Source organism: Elephantulus edwardii, unplaced genomic scaffold, assembly GCF_000299155.1.
Source record: "Elephantulus edwardii isolate Elephantulus edwardi_28Jun2011 unplaced genomic scaffold, EleEdw1.0 scaffold00243, whole genome shotgun sequence".
NCBI lineage: Eukaryota > Metazoa > Chordata > Mammalia > Macroscelidea > Macroscelididae > Elephantulus > Elephantulus edwardii.
The window spans coordinates 3668525-3681362 of NW_006399993.1; the positions used below are offsets into that span (position 1 = coordinate 3668525).

Sequence of the window (12838 nt, forward strand, 5' to 3'; positions counted from 1 at the left end):
GAGCTTAAAAATCCTAGACTCCAAGGAGAATGTTGATTTTACCCTAAGACAGACTTTTCTTTTTTTCCTTGGTGGTCCATGGTATGTTCAAGACTCTTCTCCAGCATGACAGCTCAAAGGCATAGATTTTTCTTCTATCATTCTTCATCATTATCCAGCTCTCTGATGCACAGGGAGTAATTGCAAAGAACATGGCCTGGGTCAAGCGCACCTTAGCTTCTAAGACTGACATATTTTAAGAAATGGAGACACATTACTAAAAAAAGACAAGGGCCCTGAAAAAGCAAAGGTGTGTATGTGAGGGAAGAGTATGAGGAAGAGAAAGAAGCATGTGAGAGACAGATTGTGGTTGGAGAGAGCTGTGAGGGAAGCAGATTAGTATGAGAGAAAGAGGTTTACAGGTGTGATCTGTGAGAAAGGAGACCTGCGAGTGCAGTAGGTAAGGGGTTGGCTGCTAAATGGAAAGGCAGTGGTTAGAACTCACTAAGTGGGTGGAGGAAAGAAAGACCTGGAGATCGGGTTCTGTGAAGAGTCTCAAACTCATTCATGACAGACCTATAGCTGATTGTTCAGCAGGTTTTCGAGGCTGTAAATGGCATGAAGAGTTGCCCACCTCTTATAGCCACTGGTGGATTCTAATTGATAGGGAAGTGTGGCCTTTGGGTTGACCAGAGTTCCCTCTAAAGACTGTAGCCAAGAAAACCTTATGGGGCAGTTTTACTCTCACATAGGCTTGTTGGAAGCTAAAACCTATGTGAAGGTACCCAACAGCAAGATGTGTGTGAGACTGGGAGAAAGGTAATTGTAGGGGATTTGAGATGTTTGAGTAGAACACTAGTCCTTGATTCCCACTGCTGTTGGTTCATTCCATAGTGACCCTATATCAGGCTTCTGTGGCTATAAATCATTAGGAGAGGAGGCTGGTTGTCTTTCTCCTGGAGTGCTTGGTGGATTTTAACTGTTGACCTTTTGGTTAGCAGCTTCGATATGTTATGCACTAGACATCAGAGATTGTGAGGGCTGGACAAGGGTTTTTTTTCTGTTGTATATAGGGTCACTAGCAATCAGGGATCCCACAATGACACCTCACAACAGCAACTGGAGTCCTGGGTCACGCAGTCAAGGCATTTGGCTGCTAACTAAAAGGTTCAAGACTGTAATCCACTCAGAGGTGCCTTGGGAAAAATGGCCTGGACATAAAAAAATAAAATAATCAGCCATCAGAAACTCTATGAAGGATAATTCTACTATGAACATACATGGACTCGGTAGGAATCAGAACAGAATTAATTTTATTTTTCTGTCATGAAACAGAGGGTGTATGTGTGTGTGTGTGTTTGAATATAAGGTGTGAGAGTATGAGAGGTCAGCAATGTGGGGGTTGCTGTGTATAGGAGGGATACAAAAGAGAAAGGGATGTGTGTGAGAAAGAGGTATTTGTGTGTTTCTGTGCCTGTGTGAGAGAGAAGGGTGTGTCTGTGTGTGAGAGAGGGAGTACTCATAAAGAAATGGCAAGAGAGAGGAGGGTGTGCATGTTTTTTCTCTTAATTGTCTCTGAAAATTCTTCCCTCCGTGCTCCTTTCCCCCCCTCCCACAAGCCTTTGGAGTCAGGCTCACTTGGGTTTGGATTAAAACTCTGGCTGTTTCCTTCATTTAGTTATCCATTCATTCATCAAATTGTTATTGAGCATCTAGTAGTTTTCCCTTTCTAGGTCTATAAAATGAAAAGTAATCATACTTGCCTAAGAAGATATGTTTATGACAAACCAGTGATATTATTTATGTAAAATGCTTTATTGTTTTTGCTGAGTCAGAGCCATCTCATAGCTGACCCTTCAGCAGCTTTTCAAAGGCTGTGACAACAGGTAAAGGGATGCTCATCTTTCTCCCAAGGAGTAGGTGATGGATTTGAACTGTGTGCCTTTGGGCTAGCAATGCAACTCCTTATCAACTAGGCTACCAGTTGTTGTTATGTGTCATCAAGTCACCTGTGACACGTAGTGACCCTATGTACAACAGCTCTGAACCCTGTTCTATTCTGTGCCAACCTTATTGTCTCTGACAATGTCTCCCCCCATTACTCCCGTCACTGAGTCAATCCATCTCATCCAGGGTCTTCCTCTCTTGTGCTGTCCCTCCACCGTCTCAAGCATAATATCCCTCTCTAAGGACTGGTCATCTTGTTGCAACATGCTCCAGAAATGTCAGACAGAGCTTTAGAATCCTTGCCTCTAAGGAGCAGCCTGGTTTCACCCGCTCCAAGAAGAATCTGTTTGTTTTCTGAGCAGTCCATGGTATACTCAATACTCTGTTCCAGCACCACAGCTCAAAGGCATCAATTTACCTTCTATCACCCCTAGTCATTGCCCAGCTTTCTGATGCATAGCACAAAAGTGCAAAGGCCAGAGCCTGGATCAGGTGCACCTTAATCTCCAGACTGACATTGTCAGTACTCTGATGATGCCCGTGACCAGAGCTCTCCAAAATCTTATAAGAGCATAGAATTTGGAGTTAGATGTAACCTAGCCCATATAGCACCCTCAATGCCTATAGATCAAGAAATGTTTGCTCTAGAGCTAGGATACTTCTCTTTCCCTTCCTCTTCTCTTTTCCTACTACCTCCCTAACTCTTCTCTCTCTTTAGTGCTCACGCCTTGCCTCTCAATCACAGCTGAGACTTAGTATTAATTATTAGAACCAATTGACTGTTTAGACTCTGATGTTTTAACTAATCACCGCTAATGGCAGACACCGGTGGGCAATCACATTCATTTAGTTCTCAGGCAGGTTCCTTCACATAGCTGAGAGCAGGAGAGGGGATCCAGGAATAACTGGGATTTGGAAATGATAGGAGGGAGAATAGCTGCTGCCCACAAGAGAGCTCCTGTCTCCTCCCTTGTGACACTAGGCCTGCAGCTTGGAGCCCAGGTGGCTCTCAGGAGAACCAGGTAAGTTGGGGCTCCCTGTTCATTTTATTTTTCAGCCCTTTGGCCTCAGTCTTTCCTCTTCGAGTTCTGTCATAGAAATCTCCAGCAGCCACCATCCTGGACCAGCAATATCCTACCTGCTCCCTTCCTGAGTTGCTTTTTAATTTTAGTTCCTAAAAGATGACTTACAAGGAGTCATTTAGACACAGGTGTAAATCCCACCTCCTCTAGGGGATCAGCCTGACCTTGTCTGGAATGGGAAGCTGGACTCTGTCTGCTCTGACTGAGGGCTTAAATGAAGACAGCAGAACAAGATGTTCTCTGTGTTGCTGAGTCTGGAGAGACCGCCAATGTGAGGGATGCAACTCAGCTCTCTACAACAACAAACACCTGCATGCTGTACTGCCTTCTACACAATGAGACCCCAAAGCTGCAGCCTGCACACAGCCCCAACTTCACACTGAGTCCCAGACCTCACCTTCAGGGTTCAGGCTGGGTCAAACTGGGCCTTACGTCCTGGAGTGGGTGGCCTCAATGCCCATGGCCAGTAGGTGTCGCTGTGGCTCCAGCACTAGGAGGGGGTGTCAAACAGGGGCCCTGGAAGGCCATGGTGCAATGGTGCTAGATGCTCCCTGACCCCTGCCTCAGGTCGTCCTGCCAGGAAAGCCTCAAGGAGTCCTTTTCAAACTTTAAGTGTACATGGCACAGCTAGGAGATGATGTTAAAGATTTAGGTTCTGATTCAGTAGCTGTGGAGTGGGACCCAAGATTCTGTATTTCTACCAAGCTCCTAGGTAGAAAGCTTGCTGGGGTTGTTGGTTTGTAGTCCACTCTTTGAGTTGCAAGGGGTCTGCAAATAGGCAGCTTCATAAGGGGGATCCTGACTTTGCTTCTTTTCAAAGCCAATCCTCATTGTCACTCTTATTTCCTCAAACAAAGCTCTCAAACTGGAGACTGGGTGCCAATGGCGATCTTTTCTCTGTGGGAAATAAGTCTAGGTAGACAAGCTGGCTGTTTCAGAACCAAAAGCTTCAGTTCTCTGAAATAACCCAATTCTACCTCCTAGCCCAAATCCTAAAATTTTAAATCTAAACTGCAAATCTAATCCTAATTTTCCAAATGAATTGCAGCTCCCATCCTTAAGTACATGACCCCTAAGTGCAACACTTGGGCTATCCATTGCTTCAGTCTTATCCCAAGACTAATCCTCCCTTCTCCTCTTCCGCCACACATCCTTCTAGATGCTAGCCTGAGTCAGGCAGTGGAGGTAGAGGGAACTCGCCTGGGTCACGCTCTTCCAAGCTTCAGCTACCAAACTCAGGCATTTGCCCCAGGTAGAGGGAGAGGCAATGTGGTGTCTAGTTGAGAATAGTCATTTCCTAGATTCTTCCTATGCTCTGGTGGGACAGGACCCTCTGGTAGGGAGCTCTGGTGGCCTAGTGGTAAGAAGCTGTGCTGGCAATCCTAAAGCAATTCCACAGTAGAAAGATGGGTAATCTCCACCTGGGCAATTAACTGCCTCTGAAAACCCACTATCAGCTGACCCAGGTTCAGCTATGGGTCAGTTCCAACAGGATAGGAAACAAAAACAACAGAGGGAGGGATAATGTGGTGACCAACTGAGAACAGGCATTTCTTAGATTCTCCCTACGTTTTGGTGCGATAGGACCCTCCTGTTGGTTCAGCAGGGAATTGCGCTGCTAACCCATAGGCTGTACCTCTCTGGTGGTTCAAATCCACCAGCAGCTCCTCCGGAGAAAGATGAGCAATTTCCTTTTTTGTGATTTACAGCCTCAGAAAACCAGTTGGGAGGTTTAGTTATTAATTGGTTCTGACTCCAAGGCAACGAGGTGTTGTTGTTGAGACTCTTCCGAAGGACCCTAGTGACTAAGTAGGTTAAGTTTTAGGCTGCTGACAAAAATGTTAGAAATTCGAACCCCATAGGTGCTCTTCTGGAGAAAGATGAGGCAGTCTGCTCTTAAGATTTACAGCCTCAGAAACTCAGTAGAGGATTGCCATGAGTAAGAACTGACTCCATGTTGACAGTGGGTTAGACCTTTCCTGAAAGCCTCTTTGCTGTTGGGAAAAGGGAAATGTCTTATTCTTGCCTTGCCTCTGCTCTGTCCTGGGGTGTGAGGGAGGCAGGGTGGAACTCATCCCTGAGCCCAGTTCTGATTACAGGTAAAGGAGAGCATGTGTGAAGCATGCAGGCAGAGCACCCTCTAGGGCTTTTCAATTGCAAATCAAGCTTTCCTGGGGGTTTTTCTGCCTTCTCATCCTTGTTCGCTGCCAGGTCCTCTGGGCAACAACAGAAGCAGATTCCTGCAGGGCTCAGAGTTTATATGTACTGGACTATGAGGGTTTATTCCTTCCATATTTGACATTTTGTATTTTTAAAGTAGGAATGCAATTTTAAATAGGAGCAATTTGGCTTTGTCCTGGAGGGCTACATACTGTGGCCCACCCCCAAGCTTCCTGAGTCTGGAGCCCAGGGGCCCGGGTCCAATCAGTGAGAACCGTTTCTCATGCTGTGCGACACCTGTGTAATAAAAAAATACTCCTGCGTGTATCAAACACTTAGGCATTTAAAAAGCACCCCGTCACACATTTACAAACACATCTATATTTAGGAAAACTACATGTGCGTTTACAAAGTATCTCCACATTTACAAAACACTGCAAAAGTTTCACAGATCCTTTTCCCACCATTTAAACAGAAAGATCCTTTTGATATTTGAAAAGTTGAAGAGTTACTTCTCAGTGCCTCAATGGATTTACCTGTAAAATGGAAAGAATAAATGTACCCACGTCATAGTATTGTGTTTAAAGTTATTTGAATAGTGCCTGGCTCATAGTCCTGTCAAGTTGGATCTGTCTCATCACTGACCCTCCGGCAGGCTTTCAGAGGCAGTAAAATACACGGGAGGAGATTGCCTGTTCCTCTCCCTCAGAGAGCTGATGGAGTCCAACTGCATTCCTTTGGATTGGCAGCACAACTGCTTACTGCTCAGCCACCAGAGCTCTATAAGTGGTTTGTTTACAGCTCCATAACTGCGTTAGATATGGAAATGAAAGCCCAGAAAGGTAAAAGTACTTGTCCAATGTCATGTTGCTAGTATATTTAAAAAGGATTTTTTTCTTTCTTTTAGTACTAAAAAGTAGTGGTTTAGTTCTATTGCACCAAAAATATTTAGCTAAAGTGGTCCTTATCAAGAGCAAAGATGACCAGGGCAGGACAATGGGTCCCATCTCCCCTGTTCAGTGTATGGCATGGGAGGGAACAGGAAAAAAGGGCCTCATCTTCCCGTGTTCAATCCGGTAGGAACGGGTGGGGATTACGGGCTGGCCTGGGCTTGGGTCTGCTCAGGAGATGGGGGGAATCAAGGAAGTTCTGCTGGTCTCCCAGACCAGTTACTGTGACTTCCATAATCCAGAGAGATGCTAGAGGAGACACCTAGCATGACAGGTCTGGACCCCCAAACCTTCTCCTTCTCCTTCTCCGTTAAGTTGTGCCCTTCTTGTTTCTCCACACTGGTATTCCCCTCCACTCCTTTCTGCTCTTTGGTTTGGTCATAGGCTGAATCCCAGGCTGGGGCTTGGCTAAGACAGACCTTTGGATAAAGAGCCATGGAAAATGGAAGATGAATTTTGGAGGCAGTTAGTCTTAGTCTCACTGAAACTTAGTTTTGCAGAGCTGTGATGGCACAGTCCTTACTGCTGCCCTGCTAACCAAAGGCAAGCATCTGTGGTTTGAATCCACCAGTGACTCCGTGGGGAAAGATGGAAGGTCTTCTCTCTCATGTGATTTGCAGCCTCAGAAATGTGCTGGAAGGTGAGCTAGAAGTCAGAACCAATTCCAGAGCAATGAAAGAGGGAAGAGCGACCTGTGGCTTTGGGCAAGTGCCTTAATCTGAGTCCTATTTCCTCAAACCTATTTGTCTCACAGGTTGAATGAGAAAAGGCCTATGGCCTGAAGCCCAGGGGCTTTCCCCTGAGTAGGCACTCAGCTTGCCTCCCTGTCCTGCCGTGGATGACAGGAACTGGAAAGCAGCTGTGGGCTGACAATGTGATCTCTGAGGGGCTTGGGGAGCCTATACCCACAGGCTCTTGAGGTTCTCCTTCCACGGTCAACCCAGCCCTCCCCCAGGCAGAGTGGCCAGTGGTCAAGAAGACAACACAGGCCTGTGTGACAAGGATGACAGCTGTGTCTCAGGGGGGTGGTGGTTGGGTTGGAGGCTGTGAGCAGAGAAGGCCTGAGACAGAGGGGCAGCTGGGAGGCCTAGCCAGGCACAGCCTGTTACCAGCTGCAGCAGTGGGCCTCCCAGGCCTGCCACCCCCACCGGCCCCATGTAAAAGACTCTGGTCTCTGGATCCCTAGCTACCCTGGTTCCCAACTCTAATGGTGGAGATGGGACAGAAGGAAGAAATAAAGGCAAAACATCTACCATGTTTCAGGCTGGGTTTGCTCAAGTGGAAGAGAGCCTACCCTCAGCCCATTGGCCTGTCTGTCCCTTCCTTCCTCTCTTTCTTTATATGTTTATCATAAACCATTTCAAATTTTGGTTCTGTAACCAAAGTTACAGTAAAAGTTTGGGGGCAGTGCTCACCCAGTCCTTTGAGGGTGTGGAAAGAAGAGTGAGGCCCAGGTTGTGGCCTCAGAAACTCACTGGCTGTGAAGAAGACTGGGCATGTAAGATACCACAGACCACGCAGAAACGAGAAGTGCTGAGGAAGAGGAAGAGGTCAGAGTTCAGATGAGGAAAGGAATTTCTGGAAGAGAAGTCTAGATTATAAGCTGGGAAGAGAAGGAAAGGTGGAGTAGTGATGAAGGCAAAGGCTGAGAAAGGGCCCAGTGGTGCCAGTGAATGTGGCTAGAATATAAGGAGAGTGAAGAGGGCAATAGAGTCAAGTCTGTAAAGACAGGTACTTCCTATCCTGTGCCTCCCAACCCCAAAATCTTTATTCTGAAGGCACCGAGGAGCCAACTGGGAGAAATATAAAGACCTATTGATGACCACAGGGTATTGAGGCTTATGATAAGACAAGTCCTTCGCAGAAGGAAATGTGTTGGCCATGTCTACAAGCTAAAAACCCCAATCCAGTTGCCATCGAGTCAATTTCAACTCATGGCAACCCCATATGTCACAGAGCACTAAGGCCCCACAGGATTTTCTTGTCTGTAAAATTTATGGGAGCAGACAGACTGCCCTTTCTCCCACAGCACCACTAGAGGAGTGCAAACCACCAACCTTTAGGTTAGTTACCGGGCACACACTGCTTGTGCCACCCAGGGACCTTGGCCAGGTCTAGCTCCCCACTCTAATGACGGAGGCTCTGGGCCAGGACTAAGTAGTCGATCCTGACATGTGGAGTAGGCAGTGGGATTATCATCCCATTTCACTGATGAGGGAACAGACTTAGAGACATGAGATACCCAGAGTCCCCTGGGACTTGAAAGAGTCTGAATTCCTTAGCAAATTCTACAAGGGTTTTTATGTTTAGACCATTGCTAACCTTGCCAGCCTTGCCCCTTGCCATTTGTTACCATGCACACCATTGCTCCCGTCACACTGAATTCTTTCAATTTCTGAAATGGGGCCTTTCTCTGCTCTCATCTTCCCTCTGGATCTTTAAACAGGCTGCTCCCTCTGTTTGGAGAATCAACCATTGGCTCAACTTCAAGTTAACTTTTCCAGGAAGCAGTTCTAGGTGAACCTTAAGTTAGACTAGGTGCTCACTGTCCCCTGGCCTGAGCTATCACACTGCACTGTAATACTCTTTTCCTTGGTGGCATAGTTCATAGAGACTTGTGCTGCTAACCCAAAGGATGCGCCTCACTCTAGTAAGTTCAGGAGATGACGTGATTGTTGCTGTTGTTAAGTGTCGTCAAGCCATACATGACTCATAGCGACCCTATGAACGAAAGACCTGAACTCTTGTATAACTTTGGTCATTTCTCTATGTTCACAGAGTTTCCGGAGGCAAGCCATTTTGGAAGTGGGTACCACTCCTGCTTCCAAGCTTGTTTTAGTCGGGAAGCTTCACCAAACACTGTCCACCATGGATAACCATTATTGTATTTGGCACATCAGTGTCATAGTGTTTAGCATCACAGTAATCACGAGTTACCTCTGTACAGCAATGCACAGATCAGTGCTATACCACTTAGGAGAATGTTTGACAAAAAACAACAAGGAGATGAGGTAGGATGTCATTAATCACTTCTGTGGGTCCTGACACCAGGCACCTGCTCCCTAGTTCAGAAAACAGATTCTCCAAAGACCAGGCGCAGGGCCAGCACAATTGGATTCATATCACCATACCCTTCAGCTCCAGCTCCAGCACCCCTGCCCTCATACCTGCTTTGCCTTGGCCCATGTTCTCTGTATCATAATTTGCACCAGCATCCACAGCCCACACACCCCTTAGTAATATGCAGCCTTAAATTAGCCTTATTATGTGTATCTCTTTTTTCTGCTCTATACCCCTTCCACATCAGGGCCTCCCCAAGTATAAGGGCCTGGTCTTAGAATCAGCTTACTCCTTGCAATCCCCAGTATAGCTGTTATTCATAAATATATGTTAAATTTAACCAAATTGGGAGCTACAGAAAAATGTTCAGACACAGGGATAAGATTTTTGTCTTCTTAAGCTTCAATTTTGTTGCATAAAAAGTAGAGACAGTGATTCTTATTACCTGGGGACCCATGAGTAGTGTTAAGTGAGCTGAAGACTGACACTACTCCACTTTTATGAGGTGACTATGTTGTTATCATTATTTTACAGGTAAGGACACTGGGGTTCACAGAAGCCCAACGTCACATAGCAAAGAAGTAGAGGGACTAGGATTCATATTAGTGCTTCCCAACCTGTACCACTCTATACCATCTTAGGGTAAATAAATTTGTAAAGTTTGGTTGCAAGTAGGGATGTGTAAGTCATCTTGGGAGATATAGAAGGCTCGCAGATGACCAGAGTTCTACCCAAAGTCCATGGATGAGCAGGACTCAGAAAGAAATAGTGAGAAGAGAGGTCTTGAAGCCAGAACATACCTTGCCCTCAGGAAGCCTGGTGGAGTCTGGGAGAGGAGACAGGACTCTGGTAGATGAAAATCAGAACAAGAACTGGTGTCGAAGTGCTTGGCAGGAAAGGAGACCTGAGCATGCAGGATCTGCATACATTGAGCCAATGGAGACTAAAAGCAGAGGCAAGTGCAGCCTCCCAGCCCCCATGAGTCTCCACGGCTTCATGGGGATGGAGGATTGGCTGCCTGCCACCCTCCTCACACCTGGGCTGGGGCCCTGCCCATAGGCAGCCCTAAGCTCTAGCCACCTCTACCCCCTGGCCCAGCAGGAGGCCCATCTGGCTCACCTTCTCAATCAATACGGCACTCTTAATGGGCCCAGCCACCAGCACCAACCAGGGGCATTAAATGTTAATTATATCTATTTGGATTTGAAAAATTTTATTACTCGAGTTAATTATGGCTGGAGTCATAAAAAGGTTTCAGAGTGAAAGGGCTGCCTTATTGGGGCCACTTTCCCTAAGACAGATTGAAAAAGAAAAGAAGAAATTAAAGCATCTGGCTTCAAGGGCTGGGTTCTGCACATCCTCTGGGCTGAGAGGCCCATGCTCAAGACTAGGATCCTTCAAGGGAAAGGCCTGAAGAAGCCCTCACTCACCAGCCACCCAGTTCCCAGAACACAAGAGAGGTCTATCCTGAGTGGGCCAAGCCACCGCCAGCATCCTGAGTATGTGGGAAGCTATCAAGTTGAGGGGGTGCTCCTGGCCTGTGCAAGGGTCCAGGGCCCCTACAATCCTGCTGAGAACATTGGATCCCCAGAGATCTAGGATAGCTGGATGTGCCCAGCACTCTTCCCTAAGAGGCCCTCGTCCTGGGACCTCTGTCCACACAGCCCCCAACCCTGGCCCATCTCACCCAGTTCTGCCTGATTACTTCCTGCCAGCCTCACTTATGATTCATGGGCCTGACCTTGGACTATCAAGTGCTTACTTTAGCGGGCAGAGAGGCAGGATTTACAGCTCCAGGGTCAGCAGTCGGCAATGACACACACAATAGCTGACTCACAAGGGGGCCCCATTCCCAGCCCATATATAACTCCCTCTTGCACACACAGGTTCACACACATCTCAATAAGAGACACAAATTCATATTTGGACCCAGGAGCTCCCCGATTTATAGATCCTTAACAAATAGTTTCATATTTTGTGAGGCATGTGCTGGGTGCAGGTGTATTACAAGCATTTGTCTAATCCTTAATACCCATCCTGGAAGATCAAAGTCATTGTTACTTATTTTATAGATTAAAAAAAAAAAGAAAGCTCAAGTAAGTTACAGGATTTGGGCACATATGGCCTACAGGCCTACAAGAGGGCCAGTTGGAAAGAAATCCCTGATGTCCTTGTCTGCTGGTCAGAGAAACAGCAATACCACCAGGGAGCAGACTGCAGGAACGTGGGGGCTCTCCCTCAGGGCATCTGGAGGCTAACGCTGAGGGAACTATTTCAGAGTTCTCTCTTGCTTCCTTTCCTCCCACCACTATGAGGTTGTAGATGTAGGGGAATACTAGAAGAGAGGGGAATGCCTTCAACCACAAAAACTTCACCCTTATGGTTATAACTCTTGTTATTGTGTTCTTGCCTCAAACTTTGTTCTTTCTTATGCACTTTGAAGTCTCTTCATTAGCTCTTCCCTTGACCTTGCTATTTCTTAATTTTCTACTATTTTCTAAATGAGAAAATGAGAACCTAATGTGACTACTACACATGACACTATGGAAATTGGAGTTTTAAACTTTTAGAAACCAGGAATAAGTGAGAATTAGAGAAAATCTGCCCAACGTACTCCTAACGTGTCTACTGTTCATTGAGGGAAGGCTGGTACGTTTGACAAGGTAGAGTCGGCAGAGACTGGAGGAGAGAGATGTTTGATATGTCTCTCTATTCATTATCTTTTCATCATCTTTGTTCTGTTAATGAGAAGACCATGTCAAAGAAGCTAGCCACTCCTCTTTTCATCTTAAATGCTATCTGTTTCTTCTGCTTGGCTCCTTTTATTTTACTTCACTTCTCAGAATTTCTGTCTTTTCTCCAAAACTAGGATCATAACAAACTGTGGCTGACTCTGAGAAGAATGGGAATCCGAGAACACTTGATCGTGCTAATGTGAAACCTATACTTGGACCAAGAGGCAGTCGTCAGAACAGAGCAAGGAAACACTACATGATTCAAAATAATCGGAAAAGGTGTATGCTAGGGATGTGTCTTATCTCCATACCTTTTCAACCTGTATGCAGAACAAATTATCCGAGAGGCTGGGCTCTATGAGGAGAAATGTGGTGTCAGGATTGGTAGAAGATTCATCAACAGTCTGTGTTATGCAGATGACACAACCCTGCTTGCAGAAACTGAAGAGGACCTGAAGTGTTTGCTGCAGAGGGTCAAGGACTGGAGCCTTCAGTATGGATTGAGGCTCAGTATAAAGAAGACAGATTCTCACCACTGGACCAATTGGCAGCATCAGGATGGTTGATGAAGAGATTGAGATTGTTCACAGCTTTAGTTTGCTTGGCTTCACAGTCAACACTCTTGGCACCAGTAGCCAGGAAATGAAAAGACGTATTGTGATGGGAAAGTCTGCTGTTAGGGACCTCTCCAAAGTACTGAAAAGCAATGGTGTCTCTCTGGAGACTAAGGTGTGTTTGATACAGGCCATGGTCTTTGCAATCACTTGCTATGTATCAGAGAGTTGGACAATGACTAGGGTGGATAGGGAGAATTGATGCCTTTGAGCTGTGGTGCTGGAGAAGAGTATTGAATGTACCATGGACTGCTAAGTAAACAGATTCATCTGGGAAAGGGTTAAACCGGACTGTTCCTTGGAGGCAAGGA

At 46.2% G+C, this 12838-nt stretch overlaps 1 protein-coding gene across 2 annotated transcripts in view; it reads right to left on the bottom strand.

Moving 5' to 3' along the window:
* RNF220 (ring finger protein 220) overlaps nt 1-12838 on the bottom strand; it is a 359333-nt gene that overhangs the window by 66135 nt on the left and 280360 nt on the right. The gene's annotated exons all lie outside the window — the stretch shown is intronic.